General features: G+C 49.6%; 1 protein-coding gene across 1 annotated transcript in view; it reads right to left on the bottom strand.

Annotated features, from left to right (window-relative positions):
- LOC119465265 (TNF receptor-associated factor 6-like) overlaps positions 1-22,980 on the bottom strand; it is a 42,155-nt gene that overhangs the window by 2,183 nt on the left and 16,992 nt on the right. The gene's annotated exons all lie outside the window — the stretch shown is intronic.

Genomic DNA, 22,980 nt, shown 5'->3' with positions numbered 1-22,980 from the left:
TCACGGTGTTTGTCAAGGCTTTGGCACTCTGTGAAGTTTTGGGCGAGAATGTGGCGGCCGCATTCTGAAGCAACAAATTAAACAACAATTGCGGCAGCCGCATTTTAGATGACAGCGAAAACGCTCGAGGCCCGTTAGATTTAGGTGCACGTTAAAGACCCCAGGTGGTCGAAATCTCTGGTATACATTTCGGCCGCATCCCTTCAGGTGCCGGTTAGGCCACGCTCGCGCAGGATCTTAGGCTACGTTCACACTTGGTCTCGAAGCTGTCGGAAGTGGCAAAATCTTGCAAAAATCCGCCCTCCTAGGCGGCAAAACAGGCAGAAAAACAGGCTGCGAGCCAAATCAGGTCTTGGGCCGATTTTTTCGCCATGGCGAAGCGAAAACGCGGCGGAAAGTCGTTCAGCTTCACTGGAAACTACACTAGCATGTAAACAACCGGTCGTAAAATTGAACATGGCACCAAAAGTGTAGGCTGTAATGCTGATCGACGCGATCAAGAACCAGCCCTTGCTCTACGACAAGAGTGGCTATAAAGGGTACTGTCAGCAATACTCGCGATAGTATTCAACGTCGCGCGACCGGAGGTGTGGCAACGAAGCCTTGGCGTGACCCAACTTCTCGCGCTTTTGCAAAGCCAGGCGAACCCACCACCGCCGTTTCCGAGGTGTCCGCGTCTTCCGTTTATTCATTGTCCATTTCTAGAAAACAAGTAGGTAGAAGTATAAAAACCATTTCTTCTTCCACTTCCACGGCAGACAATAGTTTGGCAGATTCCTCGCTGGCGCTCCATAATTCTCCTCGCACGTGTACGGTATGTTGCAGAAGTCGCGGGGTGCTTTTCTCGTCGCGACGATAGATTGGGAGCGTAGGTCTCACGTAGGACGCGCAGGCTTTGGCGAGCCCCGACACAAGGGCCAGCCCGGGTTGTAGCTGTGGTGTTCCCGCTGCCCCTTTGGTGTCCTGGAGGCGCCGACAATACGAAATGATGAAATGTTATTACAACTTGTAAATAAAAGCTATTCAAAGAAATATTATCACGCCTAGGCAGCAACCTGTGACTCAGCGCTACCGCGCCCAAGTGAGGAGAATCACGGAACGCCAACGAGGAATTGACCGAAGGTCGCAGATGACACGCGAAGTTGCGTAAAATGATCACTTTTGATGACGGTATGTGGGTCAAAGAATGAACATACCGCTCGAAATAATGCGATGATGAGCGCCACCACGCCGACAAACGTACGCAGACGAGATGGATCTGGACAAAAACGGCAGCGGCGGCCGCGGCGATAGCAAAACAATTGTGAACAACTTGTACAGGCGCGGAAAAAATTTTCCGGCAGCTTTGTGGCCTTTCCGCCCGCTTGCCGCTTCTAAAGTGTGAACGTAGGCTTAGTCTGCGCGAGAAACGTCTCTTGTTTACGATTGCGCCCCTACGGAAGGCTGGTAATTACTGTTGTGTTGTTGAATCCCAAACCAGCAATTACGGAAGGCTGGTAGTTGCTGTTTTGTTTTGGAATCCCAAACCAGCAATGTCCACACGAAGGGGTTGATGACAGCAGTGAAATTCCACCGACTCGCAACAGAATGCACGAAACAGACAGCCGACAAGCATGAATTACTGCTGTGCGCAGTACAGCGTAAGTAAACTCTTGTTGCAGGCGCTGACAGTTCTCGTCGGAGTTCCCGCGTCCTGAGAAATTGATTATGTGCACTATGCACTGAACAAGACCGGAGTTCATTCCTGCATCACTAGTACACCAATCAGTCGAGATTCTGTGAGGTACAAGGCCGCTTCCTGTTTGCACCGGCGTAAGTGAAGCAGAAATGAGTTGCACGCACTACTTAAAATGCGTACACATGCCATATCTATGCTGTGCGGTGAAATATTCTTTACAATTCTGAATCTGTTGACGTAAAGGCCAATGACGGCTGCACGCTCGCACACAGCGGAAGACACAGCGGCCCATGCACTTGCCGCAGGAAATGCAACCCTCTCGTATGAGGGAGCAGGGCGACGAAAGCTTCAAAAAAAAAAAAGCATTACGCGTTTTTGCGCGTATTTAGATTTTCTAGCGAAAAGACGCAGCGAACAAGCTATTGCTATGAGAGTAGGTATAGCCTGGTCACACGTGCATTTTCACGCGTATAGCCGTCATTGACTTGTGAAACGCACTTCGCCCCGACGAGGACGACGCCATCGACGCTTAACGGAAATTAACAATGAATGATGTCTTCTCCGATCGCACGGGTCGTCTCAATAATGCGTTTTCGAAGACTGGTCCATTCAGTGGCGCGATGAGAGACCGTTGCTCCAAACGCCCTCTGTACCTGTCGTACTTACTGTATTTACTGAGCTTACTTTACTTTTTACTTAATGTCTTCACAAGCGCACGCGAGGGGGGGGGACGGTCCCATGTCTTTGATATACATGTATAGAGTCTGCTTAAAATACCGATATTTATTATCGGTCACGTGACGTAGAGGAAAGCAGAAGCTTGCCCCCCCCCCCCCGGTCGGGCCGGTGAATCCCCCCCGAAAAACATTTCTGGCTACGCCCCTGGCGAACAATATATATACACACACAACTAGAGCGCAGGTTTGTCTTTTTGAAAGCATTAGCAGGCTTTTTTATATTCTCTTACAGGGTTTTTTTCTTGAGCACAAGTGAGGGAAGTAACAACACAAGCAATACAACTTCCAGTGAGAGTGCCATGCTGGTTCAGTCACACTGTTTGGAAAGCCCTCCCCTAATGGGAGGTTGGGTTGGGCTCATTTTGATACGTTCACCAGCACGATTTAGCTCATTTTTTAATTTCAGATATGATCTGCACACATGATTTGCTTGCGTTATTTGACTCACTTCATTGCGGTGCTTTTACTAGAAGAAAGCTGCCTAGTTTTTCATGTCATTACAACCGTATGTCACATAGCTTCGGTTTCTGGATTTGGCTCATTTTACAACATATATCTTGCTGTCAGTGTAGAGAGCAAATAAGTGCAAAGTCAGATCAAAGCGGGCTGCTTGTGCAGTGCTATGTTGTTACGTAATCAGATTAAGCAGCGGTAACCGCCATAATTGAAAAATTTTGCTTGTCCGGTAAATGCAGGTGAACAGGTCGTTCTGCCAGGATGGGTGGAGGAAAATATGTGAGTGGTCAGCACGGAGAAGCCACCTGGTGGCACAGAGGTCAACCAGCCAAACACAGAGCTCATATTGGTGTAACCAACTGTAAAACATTGAAAAAGACAGCATTTTATTATTACTCTGCACTGCGGAAAATTTACGCCAGCAGCAAAATAGAATACACTTGGCTACTGCTATATTAGCTCACATGCCACTGTGTGTATCACATTCCCCTGTCCTTCGGGAAGTGCTACATCTGCAAAAACAGAAGCATTTGAATAACTACTTCATGGACCACATTGAAAGGGCAGCTATCTAATTGTGCCAACATTGCAAAGAATGCAAATGTAAGCCGTTACTGTCTGATACTAAGGTGTTGTCAAAGTGCAAAGATACGACTGCACGGGACATTTCCAAAACGTTCCATATTCACAATTAAGGTTACATGTGTGTTATGAGGCCTGCTACATTAGTTGCCGATTCCTTACTTAGCTGTTAATCTTTAAGCTATTACATGTGTTCGTGCTATGTTATATATTTGTGTTTCTGACAATAAGCTATATCGTTGCTAGCCTGTGCTCGTGTTGTGTTTCTTCCTCGTCCCTCATTTATTGCCCTATTCTTCATCGCAACTACGTATTCTGTGCTGCGCAAGCATCTGCGCATGTACAACTCGTACCTTTGGCAGTGCTGCAAGGTACTTGTGAGATAGAAAATACAAGCACACTAGCGTTTATGCTGAGCAGTGAATGTTGAGCTAACGTTATCTAATATTTTCACTGGGCGCTGACTAGCACCATAGTCCCTCAATACTTTTCTGGTCACGAAACTCCGGCGTCACTCTATGGGAGAGCTTGATATGTTGCATGAAGCCGCCGTGCTACTGTGCCACCGCAGCTGAGAGGCCACCTTTCTCCGTGTTAAACCCGCAGAGACTACATAAGCGGCCGGCGTGGGCTGAAAGTTTGGACGCATACTTTACATTTGTGACTGATGTTTAGGCAAGATCCAAATTCTGGCTTTCTACAATTGAAGTGGCACGTTCGCCTGACGATGCCGTTCAGGTGTTGTGTGCCGGGGGGCCGTTCCGGCTACAAAGGTACTACCGTAAAATTATCGCTATTTAGCATGCCGAGTGTTCGCGAGCACTTCGAGAATTGGAAGTGAGCTATACCACGGCAAGAAACAGACAATTTCAGCTTCGAGTCCAAGCATGTGTGTGTGTGCACGAAGCACTTTGATCCATCATCCATATCCTTACGAACGATTTCCCGATAAACGGCGACGCCGTATATCGTTGCCAAAGGACAAGCCGCACCTCAGGCCTACTGCCATTCCTCATGTTTTCGGCGGCCTGTGTGTGTGTGTGTGTGTGTGTGTGCGCGTGCGTGCGTGCGCGCGATTCTCAGTAGCCTGCTCTGTTTACAAGATTTGTTTCATTTTCATTTCTATATTGCAAATAAAATCTGCGACTATTAGTACCTCCATGAGAACATAAGCACATATAAAAGCTTTGTTCTGGTTTAAACAATAAAATATTTATGACCTGTAACCATGATTGCACTGTGTGTGTTGATATTTGTAGACGGCAAATTATTCGCATAACTACTTAGTTTGAGTTCTTGCCTGTGGAACGGACCATCAATCCTCATCACTCTGCTTGTGCGAGTTATAAATTAATAAGCGCAGTGCTGAGTCAGTTGGGCATAACAATCCGTTTGGGTTTTCAAAGGGTATATTGACAACGAAAATCAGGTTTGAAAACTTTGTCGCATATTTGGAATAATACGCACGAAAACTAGCAAAGCTTGCCGATACATGAAAAATGACAATACTTCTCTTCAAGCAAGCGTTTTATTCACAGCTACGATCTGCCTATGCTCCCGTTCCAAACTAATTCTGACGTCACAGAACATTTTGTTACGTGCGATTAGAATCTGTCACCATCGCCTGAACGGCTCGAGTGCAATCGGAATTCAGTAACAGCACACGACCTTGAGCTCAGGTTGTCGTTTACTGGCAATGCCACGCCGCAGTCTTATTCTTTGTACAGCACATAAAAGTCGCTTAAATGTTTTTAATCGAAGCCGGTTGCGCCAACTAATGACAGATTTCTCGGTAAGAATAATTCTATGCACGTCATCTGCTGACACATGGAGCCGCCAGCTGATTTTGAGACTACTTTTTGTGCGCGCTTTGATTTCGATTAGAAAACACTCTCAGATGTTCAAGTTTGGATACTGTAACTGCTACGACAAAATAGAATGTAAATAAAATCAAAACGAAGCTGGGCTTTCGGTCACAACGCGACCAGAGCAGAAAAAATACCGCCGCCAAATGCGGCGGCCATTCGGCTAGGTGGCCTTTCTTTTACTATGGTGCCCCTAGCGGCAGGCGCTGGCTCTATATTAAACTGAGGCAGGAGTTTTGTGACCAGAAAAAGCTATTAAAGGACTATGCTATTGCCGACAGTTTCCCGCGGGTCTCATCTTGTGCACCATCGAAGTACGATGCCTGTAAAGCCACTGGCAGTGCTCATAACACCAGTGCAGTGAGATGCCTTGTAGCTGCCAGGCCACTGTTCCTTCTGTCCAGCAGGAGTTGCCTTGCATCCTGTGTTGCATCAATATGTTGGAGCCACATATAATTAGGAGACCAACCGAGTTGTTCAACCGCAATGCTAAATAAACTTTGCTATCGCTGTCAGTGCTTCGCCCATCTGGTGAAAAATATGCATTTCAAATGACTCGAGGTAGTGAACAAATAGGTAAGTATGATAATTAGACTAATTTTCAACCTAAAGGCTCAGATGATTTGTCATAATGCAAGATATGAAGCCTGTCAACGTAGGAGTAGAAGGTTCAGAAACATGACGCTGCCAAGTGCTGCAGTGTAATGGATTCCTGCAAATTTAACACAGACAACCAAAGCAGAATCCGCCTTTTTCACGGCCCGACGGCGCATGCGCCCTGCCCTGGCGGATTAGTCGCGAAACGTTTTGGAAGGGTCGCGCGCGCGGCCGTGAGGCCCCATCTGGGGGAAACGTCCCCCGAAAAAAAAAAAAAAAAAAGCGCTCGGACGCGCGCTACTGACAACTCGTGCCGTGTACCGCGTTGAAACTCCACTGGCAGCTCGACGTCAGTGCAGTACTGAAAGTGTGCGTAGCGTAAGACTGGCTTTGGTACTGCGACGGGCTTTCTTGTCGACGGCACCGAGAAAATCACCGTGCCTATACCATCGTTCGACCGAAACCCGCGCGATAGGCCGTCGAACCGATAACGCGATAGCCGCAACGCCTTCGTTGGTATATATAAATAATCGCGCTCAAAGTGAGTCAGAACATGCCTACGAAGTTGAAAGGTTGAAATGCGCAAGGCTTCGACCCTCTCAAGCCGTGCACATGAAGTTTGAGCCAATGTTGATTTCAGCAAAGCTTAGGCCTGGCTCCGTCGAGTTCGTGCACCCGCTACCGGCGGACCTGTACTGAAAAGTAAGCAAGTTAGGACGAAGGAGACTGCTTTTATAGTTCAGTTCTGGCCTTAGCGATTTAAAATAAACTACTGTTCGCTTCGCACGGCGCGTACACAATAATCTGCAAGCGGCGACACAGCGCTGTGCCCAACGGCTGTGCCAACGGCTGTGCCAATATTTGTAGGTCACCGTTCCCGTAGGCTGCCGCTCGTATTCGCAACGTAGATGGGTCAGTTTGTACGTGTTGGTATGCTCACGCATTTCTTAATTCCTGAGATATACTGTTTATCTCTGCGTCAAACGCGAAACAAGAGACGTACGGTACATTCGGTACAGCAGCATAAACAGCCGCCTCGCTCACTTATATACCAACGGTGTCAGCGATGGCATCCGCGTTTTTGCGGGAGAACAACACGGCCTTTAAATGAACGCGTATGTGAGCACATTTTTCTCTAATAATGCTTTATGACACGCACAAACTAAGTACGATGAAGTTAAAGAAAAGCGAGAATCAGTAATAAATTAACAGCCCGATATTTGTAACTGGATCACAGTCGCCGTTGAGTAGCTCAGGCGCTCATACTGACTCGTCTCACGGTGGAATAACGCAACTCATATGAGCAGGTATGTGTGTTTTATTCGACTTTTTTTTTCATATCAGCGATGCACCTTTTCCCAATGTTTGATGCTAACAACGATTTGTGGCTGTAGATGTCGATGTAAACAAGGGCACCGCTTTGCTAAATGCGACGCGGAAGGCTGTGCAGGTCAAAAACTTCTTATTTATGCAAAATGTCTAAAGAATATGCAAAAAGAATTGAAAAGCGAGGTGCAAGTGCAGGAGTCAGCAACAACAAACTCCAAAGCAGCCGCGCCGGCAGAGGGTACTCCGCGTACCTTTATAGGCCACACTATAAACAAAACAGCGCTATCACGCCTGCTCCCCCTATATATATAGTTGGTGAGTGCTACATGGCTTCCAGGAACGACATGCTGCCCCGCAGAAGCCATTAATAATTATTCGCGATCCACGAAATGCAGAACCGATGCGCACTCAACAAGGGTGCAGGTTCACAAATCAACCGGCGAAAGCCCCGGCACCCTACCAAAACGTTTCGGGTGGCGTGCGGCAGAGGGCAGCACAGGAAAATGAAAGAGGCAGATTATGGAAGAGCTCGACTGTCGCATTCTTAGCAGACGTGCGTGAGTGATGTCACTGGCTACGCATCATGTCAGGCAAGTATGAAGCGAATGTTGCTTATCTAGCAGCGATCTCGCTTGCTTCACGCTCACCATACAGTGAGCAAATCAAGTACAGTAGAAACCTACTTTTTTAAATGCATTATATGAAATATTGTTACCAAGCAATGCTCGAGACAACTCTGAGGACAATACAGAAGACGACGCAGCATCACCAGATAAGGCAGAAATATGGTAGTCGGAAGCCGGAGCCAAGGTTGCAAGAGATATGCCCTGAGGTAGCACTTGAGGACAGAGGCTAAAATTCATTACAGGAAAACAGGTGGCATTGTCTTTTATGCGGACAACCATGTGGGGAAATGCGACGCTCTGCGTCAGGAGGACGGTGGCTTTGGGCGACACGACGTAATTGCCTTCGGCGACAGGTGGATCGGGTGAAACGACAATATAGGTCACGGCTCGGTGAGGTAGGCAAACGTAATCGGTGGAACATAGTCGACTGGGTGTAGGATCAGGAGGGTCAAAGGCATAGGGTAGGGCGAGTTGGACAACATCCGCAGAGCAGTCAATAATGGCCGAATGTGCCGACAGAAAATCAAGGCCTAAGATTATTTCATGTGGACACTGCTCCAAGACAAAACAAAGCAGATGTATGGTGTCCGTCTACAGTGACACGGGCAGCACACATCCCAGTGACACTGGAGTTCCACCGTCAGCTACGTGGACGAGCAGGGCAGGAGTTAGGACTTTCTTTAGGCACGTACAGAGGTTAGAGTTGATAACCGATATGTGTGCTCCTGTGCCAATAAGTGCTGTTACAGATACACCGTCCACGTCCACATTGATGAGGTTGTGATGACCAGGCAGTGTAAGCAAAATAATTTCGGGTCAGGTCGTCATGGCAGGCTCACCTCTGAGCTGCACACTTTAGTTTTCCAAGGAGCGGCGGGAGTAAGGAGACTGAGAGCGACGAGGCAAAGGCAAGTGGGAAAGACGTGGGTGTGGCAAAGGGGAACGGTTCGGTCGTGCGGGCAGAGATGTTGGCACGTTGTCTTCTTCAATGTGTGTCGGCAGGCGGGGGCTGCCAGGCGGGCGACAGGTATTTCGATAGCTCGGCCAAGGCTGCGAGTTCCAAGAACTGCGACAGTGGCAAGAAATATGTCCGACGTATCTACAGCAGAAGCAGATAGGCCTGTCATCAGAGGTGCACCATTCCTCCAGGTTTCAATTAAGAGGACGAGCGTACGAACTTCGTGGTAGATTGGGTACGCCGGGTGAATGGTAATCGGGTCTGTGGACTGGGCTAAGTGAGTGGAGTCCGACATTGGCCAACTCTTGCCATACAACGGTCTGAATGAGAGATATTGTTGCGTGGGAATCGTCTGGGACGTGAATCTGGGAAGGAACTGGAGATGCAGCTTCAATCTCCCAGCGGACGATGCGCACAATACTGTCAGATGCAGCCGGCATGGGTGGGAGACGGAGATCCTCACAGGTAGATGTTGCAGCCGTATTAGGAAGGCGAGAACAGTTGGGAGCAATACGACGGCTTTTGGCTTCTTCGAATCGGAAGCATTCAGCAATGATGTCCTGCACTGTCGAAGAATTCTTGACAACGCGGAGACTAAACGCGTCATCCGCAATGCCTTTGAGGATGTGTCCGACCTTTTCCGCTTCCGTTATCTTCTCGTCAACCTTGCGACAAAGCGCAAGCACGCCCTGAATATAAGTCACATAGGACTCAGTGCAAGTCTGAACTCGGCAAGCAAAGGTCTTTCTGCGCGGCACACCGGCGGCCAACAGGCTTGCCAAACAAATCAGTGAGCTTTAGTTTGCACAAGTCCCAGCTGGTGAGCTCCTCTTCGTGGGTCTCAAACCAGATGCGTGCCTTTCCCGTGAGGTAAAAGAGCAGGTTAGCGAGCATGACGCTCTGGTCCAAGTGATTGCTCGCGCTCACCCGTTCGTAGAGCAGAAGCCCATCTTCGACGTCGGTGTTATCCATTCCGGAAAAGGTGCCAGGGTCGCGCGGTTGTGCCAGGATGACGGTGGGCACGGGTTCTCACCTTGAGCATTCTCACCTTGAGCTGGCATGGCCGATGCAACCAAGGAGCGCCCGCTGCTTAAATCCGTTGTGCGTCTGGGATACCCAGCACCTTCCACCAAAATGTTTGTTACCAAGCAATGCTCGAGACAACGCTGAGAACAATACAGAAGACGATGACGCTCTCTGATGTTGTGCGGACTGGTTTTGCATCTTGTATGCCTTGTATGCCAGTGGGCGCATTGTAAATATCCTGTAAATATAATTTAAGCCTCTCTTTCCCTTTAACAATATTCTGTATTTTTAACAAGTTTCTTCACCGTGTCGGCTGCGTTGGTGTAGGGATATAATATGAGACGTAGGGATATCAATATGAGAACCCATAATGCACCTACAGTAGAAATACCATATAGCAGCGACATAACTCTGCGCATGACTTAATGATGATGATTATTTGAATTTATTGGCGCAAGGTCCAGATGTGGCTAAAGAGCACCAAGTCTGGTAATAGGCTGTCATTGGTGGATGAATGTCAAGACGTGAATGAAACATGTCTGTATAGAGGCCTAAAAAGATTCGTCTAAAAATCTACAACTATATATGCTTTAAAACTAGGCGATGATGCATGGCATGCTATGAAGAAATGATGCATTGTGAGGGGCGGCGAAGACCGGCCGCTGGCCAAAACATAATTAAGGCTCGAGCATACATGTCAACAAACTTTATTAATAAGGCATGGCGCTTTCAAAGCACATCGAAAACCACCGCGCCCACCGCACACCCTTTTCATGCCTAGGCTTGGCTTCGGGGGCTGACTGTGTGCTGAGGCTGGCAGGTGTCGCTACTAGTGAGATTGCTTACATCCGGCCCCTCTTTGTTTGACCAAGCCCTGTTGGTCTAGGAAAGGACACTGCTTGATGTCTTCACGACGAGAGAGAATAGTCCTTCAAGCACTGGGTGGACGCCTTTGGCGATGAGGGTACTGCCGGAGGCAGAATTGCGGCCAGTAGAGCAGTAGAGCTTCTTGGTGGTTGAGACAACTCATTACCACCACTGGGAAAGCTGGAAGGGTGACACAGATAAATTTTGGCTTTTTACAATGTAGGGCTCGGCATACGGTGGAACGTAGTGCTTGAGTTGAGAGACGTGCACTACCCGGTCTTGGGGTAGATCATGGGGCCCTTGACCAGATATGCGGATGACCACAAATGTAACAGGTGTTTTCTGGTCGGTTATTTGATATATTCCCTTGAAATTAGGTGCCAACTTTCCAGTACCATCTGTTACAAGCCAGTGATGCTACTGCGGACTTCTGATTTGGAGCAATTTTTGGAGCATCAGAAATTTCATTTTGGAGGAGCTTGAAGCGGCTGATTTTTCACATCCTGAAGTATTTCGAAAACACGAGTTGCAATTTACATTAAATGACCTAAATAATTCGTATGTTCTCACGAGAAGCTTCGTAAACATTTCCATCTATTGCAGATCTCGTGGAGAAAAAAATGCTCTTGTGTGCATGTGACACACACACAAATTGATATTGTTTCATATATTGCTACTTTTCCCAGATGTCATCGGTAATATCCAGAAACAGAAATGGACACATTGGCGGCACGCAGTTATTATAATCACATGTCATGCTGCGCTTCAAACAAGCTACTAGCTGCGTTTACGGAGTAGATAAAGTCTGCTGATGAATCGCCAATTAACCTTGAAGCCGCGAGCCTCGGGAGAAACCACACTTTGCCGTCGAGCCGCCTTGCAAGGCAGACACCGCGTCGGCGCCGTGCATTGTGCCGTGGCTTAATTCGGACTAATGTCACTGGAATCTGGAAAGTACCGCAACCGCTGGAGCGAGCACAGGCAACACTGCGCTGTTGTTGCCAGATTTGGTCCAACACGTCTCTCGGGCGGCAGCAGCTCAGCTATGTAGCTTCGCTTTCAGCTGTTTATATTGCTACGGAACAGTATTTGCCTTGACGAAGAGGTGAGCAGTGTGAAGACGACGAAGATTAGAGGCTAGTGCACACTGTTGCTTCTTGGCCAAGTGCGGCGCATTTCTTTGTAAATATACTTGTATATAGCTTTTCGTCTGCGTCTTCCTACGTAACATATCTGGTGGAGGTAGACGTTCCCTGTACTTTGTCACGGAGCTTTGCAGTGGACGGTACGTCGAGCCTTCCGTCATGGCTCCCGGCGACGACAGCTCGACTCAGCCGGCTCCGACACCTGCTGCCACTTCGACGACCTACATCACTCTCCCCGCTTCCTGCAATCCTGGCGTATTCTCAGGCAAAGATGGGGAAAACGCTGAGGACTGGATCAGCCTGTACGAACACATCAGCCGCAATAACCGGTGGGACCCTACTATCATGCTCGCCAACGCACTCTTTTACCTCAGTGGCACACCTCAAGTTTGGTTTCAGACACACGAAGATGAGGTCACCAGTTGGGATTCGCTTAAGCAAAAGCTCCGAGACTTGTTCAGCAACCCCTACGGTCACCAACTTGCCACGCAGAGGGCGTTATCCGGCGGTGTGCAGACGTCCACAGAGCCCTACATCACGTACATTTAGGACGTCTTGGCTCTGTGCCGCAAAGTTGACGCACACATGACTGAGCCAGACAAGGTTTCCCACATCCTCAAAGGCATTGCCGATGACACCTTCAACTTGCTCGTATTCAACAACGTGGCGATGGTGGATGCAGTTATAAAAGAGTGTCGCCGCCTGGAACTCGCTAAAAGCCGACGTATCGACCAGCAGTTTGCCCGTCTGCCCAACACCCCAGCGACATCTTCCTGTGCCGACGCTCTTCGTCCCAACAACACTGGTGATGTTACCAGGATCGTCCGGCGTGAGATTGAGGTCGCCTATCCGGCTGCCTCCGACTCCAGCTCCTCCAACGCACCTGCAGTAACGGTTTCCCTGATCCAGGCAGTTGTCCGCCAGGAGTTCGCGAACATGGATCTTCACACCATCTGCTCGGCCCATCGCCCTAATACCCGCCCGGCTTCTTCGATTCCGCCCCGTCCCACATCTTATTACCCACCACGTTTCCGCAACCCATCTGAGTGGCGCACTGCTGACAACAGGCCCATTTGTTTTCACTGCGGTCGAATCGGGCACATTTCTCGCCACTGTCGCAGTCGCTGGAGTTCCCCGACCCGGTCTACTTATACTGCCTACTCTCGCCCAGGTGGCCCTTCTCGACTCTATGCCGCACGCTCCGATAATGCCTCCACTGATTCTCCTGACCCGACCCGCCCCTAATCTCATTCGCCTTCGCCCCCACGACGACAATCTCGCTCTCCTCAGCCCCGTCGCTCCTATTCGCCGACTCCCTACGGATGGCGCTCCCAGCCGGAAAACTAGACGATGCAGCGCCTCGAGGTGACACTGCATTGCTCCCTACGCCGCCAAATCCTCTACTGACGTTACCCACTCATCTGAACCTTCTTGACGTGCAAGTCGACGGAGTTTCTGTGTCTGCTCTTATAGACACTGAGGCGCATGTATCCGTAATGAGCGCTGACCTTCGTAACCGGCTGAAGAAAATACACCCGCCACGACGCCTGTTGTCCGTGTCGCCGATGGCGGTACAGCCCCCGTAATTGGTATGTGTGCCGCCCGCGTCTCCTTCGCCGATCGCTCCACTATCGTGCTATTCACAGTCTTTGCCCACTATCCCCACGACATCATCCTCGGCTTGGACTTCCTCTCCGCGCATTCTGCTCTCATCGGCTGTTCCGCCAGTGCTCTCCGCTTTGACCTGCCTGTTCTGGATCCCTCTGAACCACACCCTAGTCGCCTCAGTTCCGTCGACTTCGTTTGCTTGCCACCTTCGCCACTGACTTAAGTTGACTTAGTGTCATCCCCACCAGTGCCCGACGGTCACTACATCGTGGCTCCCATGCAAGACGTCCTGCTTACAGACGGGATGACAGTACCTCATACAGCTTTATCTGTTACGGCGAATTGCGTCTGCCTGCCAGTGGTCAATTTTGGCTTGACGGCACAAGTCCTGCCATCCGGGATGTCTCTGGCCCAGCTTTGCTCATTCGAGGATCACTCAGTAGCATCTATTGTAGTAGACAACAATTCAGCCGATCCTCCTCTACCATCACAGTCGACAACTTGTACAATTGCCGACTTACAGAAAATGATTGCGCCCGACATGCCGTCCGACCACGCTCGTGAGCTCTACCGCGTTCTGTTACCCTACCACGATAATTTTGACTTTAACGATCATCCCTTGGCCCAAACTACAGCTGTTAAACATCGCATTAATACCGGCGATGCCCCTCCTATTCATCGCCGCCCGTATCAAGTGTCCTCGGCTGAGCGTCAAGTTATTCACGCAGAAGTTCGCAAAATGCTTGCCAAGAACATTATTGAACCGTCGTGTAGTCCATGGGCGTCACCTGTTGTACTGGTAAAAAAGAAGGATGGCTCATGGCGCTTTTGCGTGGATTATCGGCACCTGAACAGGGTTACGAAAAATGACGTGTATCCCCTACCTCGGATTGATGACGCCCTTGAATGCCTCCACGGTGCACGCTATTTCTCCTCTATTGACCTTCGCTTCGGTTACTGGCACATTGCTGTGGATGATCTAGACCGCGAGAAGAGTGCTTTTATAACAACCGACGGTCTTTATCAATTCAAAGTGATGCCGTTCGGTCTATGTAATGCTCCTGCCACTTTTGAACGCATGATGGACTTCCTTCTTCATGGTTTCAAATGGTTCACGTGCCTGTGCTACTTGGACGATGTTATAGTATTCTCCCCAACGTTCGCTACGCACCTCAAGCGCCTCTCAGCAGTTCTGGACATTTTTCGTCGAGCCAGTCTACAACTCAACGCATCGAAGTGCCAATTCGGCCGTCGCCAGATTACTGTCCTTTGACATCTCGTTGACACGCACGCAGCGCAACCGGACCCAGGCAACATCCATGCTGTTACGCACTTCCCTGTTCCGAAGTGTGTCAAAGATGTGCGCAGCTTCGTCGGCCTTTGTTCGTACTTCCGCTGTTTCGTGAAAATTTCGCGGCAATAGCACGACCACTAACTGAGCTTTTGAAAAAGGACACCCCTTTCCAGTGGGGCGATAACGAGGCCTCTGCATTCTCGCATCTAATCGACCTCCTCACAACGCCTCCCATTCTGGCCTCAAACCAATGGCCTGACGGAGCGGTTAAACCGTACCCTTACCGATATGCTGTCCAAGTACGTTTCCAAGGACCACCACGACTGGGACATTGCCCTTCCTTACGTCACATTTGCGTACAATTCTTCCTGGCACGACACCGCCGGATTTTCTCCATTTTATCCACTGTACGGTCGCGAACCGACCTTGTCCCTTGATACGGCACTTCCTCCTACTGTGATCTCAACAAGCGAGTATGCGCGCGACGCCATCGCCCTCGCCGACCATGCACGCTAGCTTGCGCGTACTCGACTGACGGCCTCGCAAACCACTCAGCAGCGTCAGTACAATGCCCGCCACCGTGACGTACAGTTTTCGCCTGGTGCGCTCGTGCTCCTGTGGTCGCCCTCTCGTCACGTCGGACTTTCAGAGAAGCTCCTTTTGTGATACACAGGGCCCTACCGCGTGCTGCACCAGGTGACGCCTGTGACGTATGAAATTGAACCTGTGAGTTCGACCTCGCCGTCTACTCTGGCATCTAGTGATGTTGTGCACGTCAGTAGGCTCAAGGCCTACTACACTGCTTCCGAGTCCGGCCTTTAATCGCTCCGGGACGACACTTTTGCCGCCGGGGGTAGTGCTACAGAACAGTATTTGCCTTGACGAAGAGGCGAGCAGTGTGAAGACGGCGACGAAAGACCCCGACGAGTGCGGGCTGTGGCTTCTTGGCCAAGTGCGGCGCATTTCTTTTTAAATATACTTGTATATAGCTTTTCGTCTGCATCTTCCTATGTAACAATATTATCGCAAATCAGCACATTTCATCGTCCTTTACATAGAAGATGAGATGGTGCATCTACTGTGCGTCCGAAGCAGTACAGGGAAGTATGATCGTAAAAAAATTTCAGTTTCGCCCTAAGGATGAAGCAATGAATGCGATAGCAACACAGCAATGCCATACGAAGTAAGGTGAGCGGCTTTGGTAGCAATATGAATTGTAGTACACATGAGCTGATTAAGTAAGCAGGTGTGCTGCGGCGTAAGTAGACCGACATGAAGAGAGACTCGATGACCACGAGAAGGCGCGTGTGAAACGGTGGTGTTGATGAGAAGCGCTTCCCGTGGGCAGCGCGTGCGAAGGGACACACCTGTAGTGCTGCACTGCCGATCCTGGCAGCATTGCATGTGCAGCGTGCGTTGGAAAATGTGGCCCGACTATTACTAACTGAATGAACAAGCGTGGTGTGAGCGCACACAAACAAACATGAATAGATCACACTGAATGACTGCAGACGACAGTCAAAACGCTGGCAGCAAGCAGCGGGTGAAGGTACGTGCGGTCTATCGCTTCAACGGAAACGGAGCGGCGAATGCACGGCGCATAAAGGTCAGAGCCGTGTGGAGATAAGCGACAGTGCGAGCGAGCGACGAGCGCGGTTGCTGGCAGAGTAGAAGTGCGCCCCCCCCCCCCCCCAGCTCCCTCCGGCGCTGGCTTCCCACTTCCTTGCTTGCGCGTGGGAGATTGAGTGCGTTCGCTCTCCGTGATAGTGCGCGTCCCCACACACTTCCGCTCGGGCATACGGCGCGCGGCGAAGATTTTATCTATAGGGAACCTGACGGCGACGCCGACGGCAGAAATCCGGTTGAAGTGTCCATATAATTGCTATCGCAATAATATTTTTACAGGCGCCAATTTGGATGAAGCAAGACCAGTGACAGGACGGGCACTTGAGAGGGGATTCTTTCGTTTGTTCTCCTTTCCGATAAGTTTTGTGCGCATTGGAAAGCTATCCAAGGAGTATACTAACATGCTTAACAACGTGCATAATTAAGCAACATTACTTGTGTTATAAGCATCTTATGCGTCGCAGGCCTACGTGAACCTCGGGCTTGTTTACATTAGCTGTTTTACCCTCGTAGCTAACTCGTAGCTATTTGACGCATTGCGGAAAACGCGAGCAGCTCTTCCTCGGGTTTTCCAGGCTTGTTACAGTGAAGAACGGCATGATGGCTGCCGCAGTGGGCCCTGCGAAATCCACAAACAAAGCCGTATTTCGCTTAGCTAGATACGATATAAATTACAAGTACTCGGAAAGTGAAGCATTCAACTGTGAGCCACCCATTCTAAATGCAAAGCGATTTCGATGCTCGTGTGAAACACAGAATTTTTTTTTTTAGGATGACTAGGTATCAAGCGCTGCCACGAATCGTTTATAAGCGTGGATATTATCGCTTTCTAACATGGCTACTGATATAACCGCGCACGAAATGTTTCATACAGATCGACTTCTATGAAAATAAATGGCCTCTGACAGCACTACAAGAAAAGGGATGCTAAAACAGAATTAACCAGGTCATTTTCGTGTTGTTTTAAGCAGTAATAAACAACACACGAGAAAATCTATATTTTAATTTTCAACATTGACAGGTCGATAGATCTTTATTGTAGTGGTTTTCTCACTACATTTTGTTATTTTTGACACAGCCGCCCATATTTCGTCGCTCTTCTAGCCACATTTTGCTCGGTTCTGCATATTTCTGAGCATCTCCTCACTTTGTTTACTCAAGGAAAACCACAGTCTTCAAAGCAAATGCATGAAGAAGCTTTTCAATCACCTTATGGCATTTAGGCAGCTCAATGATATACCGCAAAGAGCGTCTCAGCTTTGCGATATCAACAAGTTCACCAAGTGGGAGTGAACATGTCGCTCTTTATCCGGTGCGGCCAGATAGCACGGCGCTTGCTGTTGCTCTTTCCGCTTAATTAGTATCGCGAAAAGCGCTTTCCCGGACTCCCGGCAGTTGCTGCACCCAAGCGTGCAGCATCCGGGCATTTCCTTTCATTTGGTTTTAAGTCTACGAAAGTTACATATACCCTAAATTACACAAAATGTAAAATACGACTTACTTGATGACTCGTACATGCGGCGTGTGTGAGCGATGTCTGTCTGCTTATCTGCTCCGGCGCGGCATGGATCCGCCATCTATGGTGGAAAGTAATCACCTGACGGCAACTGACCAATCGGCGGTGCAGCGGCGAAGAGAAAAGGGCTGCGGTACTTTCCAGGTTCCAGTGACTTTAATTGGGATGCACGCGCTAGTGTTTTCTCGTCTCCTGTTTCCAACTAAGGTTGCAACTAAGGCTCGCCCTATTGTCACGTTTAATGTTTTAATTCCCCGGTGGTGCAATTGGCGATAGACGCCGTCAAATCCGACACTGTTTGGCGCAGTTAGGCGCAATTTTAGTCGATTGTATCAGGATGGCGCAGTAAATGCCAATTGTCGCACTTTGGCGCAGTTGGCGCAGGGGTGGAATCACTGGTTACAAGCTCTTGGCAGCGCACCCAGACGAACTGGCCGACTTGAAAGGAGTGATCCCTATGGGATTGATCATACGCTGTCTTTCGTTTCCCTGGTGCTTCCTCAGTATTGCCTGCTGCAGTAGCTCGGTTCTAAGACATTAGGAGGCAGTCTTGCAGTGTCCTGGCTGTAGCGGGATGGTGATGTTGATATGGGAGCTTGGGGACATAACCATAAAGTAGTTCCGGTCATTTGGACACAGCTTCCGAAGAACGGAAACTAATGTCCCATTGCTTCTTTCCATAAGACCATTGCTGGCTGCGTGGTATGCAACCGAGTAGTGAATCTGTGCACCGTGCATGCGCATGAAGTGTTTAAACTGGTGAGATTCAAAGGCTGCACCATGGTCACACCATGCAGTCATCAGGACAACCAAACCTAAAGAACACGGACGGCAAATGTGCTATAACCTCTTTAGCCGATGTTGAAATCACGGCCACTGGGACAATGAAACGCATGGCGAAGTCAATTACATCTAAAATGTACTTCTTTCCTGAAGCAGGTGGCATTGCGACGTGATCGATGGCTATTAAAGCAAAAGGAACGTCTGACACTGGCATGAGACCTATTTTTCCAAATCTTTTACACTCTGGGCGATTGCTGCTTTGGCAAATCTGGCACGCTGCAATGTAGCGGGTCACTGAAGGTGCAAGGTTCGGCCACCAGTATTGTTCTCTCACTTTGGCCAGTGTCCGGGTTACATCCATGTGGCCTCCACCATCATGAACGACTTCCAGGACAGCCTGGCGCATCTTTGCTGGCATTATGATGGTTTGTGCACCGGTAGTCCATCACTATGGTACAAGATGTCATCAATTATGGCAATGCCATGTTCTTACGATTCGAAAGATGACAGAGAGCGACGAAGATCCTGGCACTTTATGTCTTCTGCTTGCATATTTGCGAGTGACTGTGGCTGGTAGAGGACTGCTGCAGATAATCTTGACAGCATGTCAGCAACCACATTTTGGTGACCAGGATGGTGCTGCACTGTGAAGTCAAACTCCGTAAGATCCATCAGCATGGTCATAAAACGACGTGAAGGCCTGATGTTGGCTGTCAAGCATTCAACAGTCCAGTTGTCAGTCAGAAGGCAGAATTTCTTGCCAAGTAAATAGTGGTGGAACTTGATAGTGACTGCCCAATGCACACCAATACACTCCCAAACGTTACTGTGCAACTTCTCCTCGACAGTGAGTGCATGACTCGCATATTCGACAACAGTTTCTTTGCCACGCTGTTTCCGGGAGAGCACAGCTCGAATTGCTGTTGCCGAGGCATCTTCTGTTGTGACAGTGGTTTGGACGTCCAAGGGCGTCCAAGTGCCTTGGATCAAAATGGCCCAGTACCGGGGCTTCTGTTAATGCTGTGCGGACTCGTCGAAAAGCTTCATCGCAGTCACTTGTCCAGGCAAACTCTTCAGACCGAATGAGACTCTGCAAAGATGCTGCAATTCGAGAAAAATTCTTAACAAAGCAGCGATAAAAGTTGGCTGTCTGGAGCCATGACAAAACTGCTTTGCTGTTCGTAGGCTATGGGATTTTCAGGATGGTATCGACTTTGGCAGGGTCAGGTTACTTGCCATTTTTGCTCAGAATGAATCCAAGAAACTTGATAGACTACAAGGCAAACTTGCATTTGTCGAGTGAAACCTTGAATCCACTGGCGTGGAGTAGACAAAGTACTTCGTCAAGTAGTGTAGAAAACTCATCAAATGTTGGCGCGAAAATCAGAACATAATCCAGGTAGACTCGCACACCGCACTTCGGGCAATGTGACTGTAAGCTGGCAAAAATTGACTGCATGGCTCGCTGCAAGGTGGCAGGTGCATTATTCAGCCCGAAAGGCATGCGGGTCCACATGAAAGTGCCTTGGTGGGTGATGAAATCAGTTTTTGCTTGGTTTTCTTCACGCACACGAACCTGCCAGTAAGCAAACCTTAGGTCCAGGCAGGCAAAGTACTATGAACCATCAATATCATCCATGATGTCATCTGCATGCACAAGTGGCTGCACAACACTCACAGTCATCTTATTTAGGGGCACATAGTTGACACAAAGGCGCCTTCTTACTGCCTCTGCTAACAACTACTGCGGGGAATGCTCAAGGTCCTAAAGCTGGAAGAATAATGCCTTGGCGAAAGAGTGTGCTTGTCTGGGCCTCAAGAAAATGATTGTCTGCAGCCGAGTACCGGTAGGGAGATCGCCTGTATGGCACGGCGTCAGGAAAAAAGTCAATTGCATGCTCGACACCTTCGTACAAACCCAAGTCACCCTCTCCATGAGCAAATACTTCAGCGTGTTTTGACAAAATGCTCGTAATCTCCCGTTGTTGAGGCACTGGCAAGTGGCTACCGAGCTGCGCAGCAGGCAGGGATGGGTCAATGCGAACCTCAATTGTCGAGGAAGCAGTTCGCTTGGATACAGAAGAGAGGCTGTAGGTGTTTGAAACATCATTATGGCAAGATAGTGCTGACCAAGGGGGCTCATCTGGTCCTGGGAGTGGCGACCACTGTAGGCCTGCTGAGCTGTGATGTCCAGGCACACAGTGACCGAAAGATGACCCTTGGATAATAACAGCATTCGACATCCGGGGCAGCAGTCGTTCATGGCATGGCATTTGTGGCTGTTGGAGAACGGCGGATTTCAGTTGGCAGGGGCGACTGAAACACCAACTGTGCTTTGCTTGAAGAAAACCAGTCTTCACCCAATATAAGTAGCACAGCATTATTATCGAGGGCGGCTGCACCGACAAAACCGGTGATAGGTCCAACAGAAATCTTCATACAGATGGCACCAGCTGGAGTTACTGATGTTCCTCCAACGACAACTAGAAGAGGTCTAGTCCAGGGTAGGAGGAGCAAAGAGCTGACCCGGCGACGTGAAACAAGTGTCACTTTAGATCCACTGTCTGGAAATGCCTCCACTTGGCCAATCCTAGCAATTGTGGCATCGACAAGGGCTGCTGTGGAGAGCTGGCGAAAGATGTGTTGTGGACGTTGGAGCAGTAGATCTAGACGGGTACTTCGATGCGAGATGTCCCTTTGGTGGCACTGAAAACACAGCTTCGGCCAAGTTCTGGCCTGAACGGTAGGCAGGAGTACCATGCTTAGCCAAGATAGTGAGGTATTGAGCCTCTCGTTGGTCTGGTGGTAGGGCTGAAATGTGCTGTGGCCGGCCGGTTTTGTCTGACACAGCCTGGGGGTTTGTGTACTTTGTGCTACGTGGGGGCGCCTGTGGGCTTGGCGTTGTTAATTTGGCGCTTGAATACCCTGTGCATGGGGCTCAAAGGGACGAATGACTTAATGTTTGATCAAGCTGAGTTACAATGTCCATATACGCTGCGACTGTCTCTGTGTGCTGCGCTGCAATAGTAGTGGCCAGGTTCGCGTCCGCGATGCCCTGAAGGCCGTACTCGATGCGCTAGGGATTAGTGAGGGTAACTGGGCATCCAAAGATTAGCTTAAACTTCGCCAGAGAGTAGCTGACAAGGTTTTCCCCGTGCGCCTGCATGCGACAAGAGACTCTGAAGCAAGGTTTGCGGCACTGAATTGATCTAGGAACGCTTGTCTGAAGGTTTCCCACGTTGGGCATTGACAGCTGATGACGGATTTCCAATCAGTGGCTGCTCCACGAAGTTTTCCCAGGGCGACGGCGAGTAGGGTTGAAGGCTCCCACGAAGCCAAGTTTTGAGCTCGTTCCAACTCTAACCCAGTGGGACGCTGAAATGCTGCCATTTCCACTGTATGTAGGAAGCGATGCGGAGATCTGGAAGATTAGTGACTTGAACTGGGGCTGCAGCGCGTTGCGACATGTGAAGAAGCTGCTGAAGTAAACCCGTCAACAACTCGATAGTTTGGACTGCATCGAGGCTTGGCGGGAGCAGTGTAACGTTACAGCGCTGGGTGGACGCTACGGAGTCTGGGGAAGGCAAAGGTGGCGTTGTTGGACGCTTTTGGGTGATGTCGGCGATAAGGCGATTATTATTTCTTCCTTCGACCCAGTAGCGTCGAGGTTTGGGCGAGCCAACTCTTCACGGAGGTAATCCGCTGTAAAGCCTTCGAGATCCGCCGGCGTCGCCTCGCTCCAATTCACGAGCGGCATCGCAGTTGAAAAAGCAGCACAAGAGTCACGAGAGACGATAAGGCGAGTAGGGCGAACCGTTTGGGCACTGCGGGCAAGCTACTTTATCGGGCGAGCAGGCGTCAGCGTCAGCACGACGGTTGGCGAAACACAAAGGGCAAAGGCGCGAAATGGCTCAGACGAACCGGGCGAGAGGCTGCGTTGGGAAGCAGGAACTGCACAAAGGAATTAGCGTTGGCTGGCGAGTTTGGCAGGTCACTTCACGAGACGGGCGAGAGGCGACGGGGTTGACTGCGCCAGTTGTGAGGGGCGGCGAGGGCCGGCTGCATGACGTCTCCAAAGGCATGGTGCCTCCAAAACGCATCGAAAACCATCTCGCGCACCGCACACCCACGCATCCTCTTCACACCTAGGCTTGGCTTCGGGGGCCAGCTGTGTGCTGAGGCTGGCAGGTGTCTCTACTAGTGAGATTGCTTACAGTGTTAAGATGTTACTAAGTAACGCTTAGAAAGTCTAAGTATGACAGCTTTCTGTAGTTTTAATGCTTTTAT

This window comes from Dermacentor silvarum, chromosome 9 (genome assembly GCF_013339745.2).
Source record: "Dermacentor silvarum isolate Dsil-2018 chromosome 9, BIME_Dsil_1.4, whole genome shotgun sequence".
Lineage (NCBI taxonomy): Eukaryota > Metazoa > Arthropoda > Arachnida > Ixodida > Ixodidae > Dermacentor > Dermacentor silvarum.
Note: the sequence above shows the minus strand (reverse complement) of the source record. Positions and strands in the feature narration are given on the sequence as shown.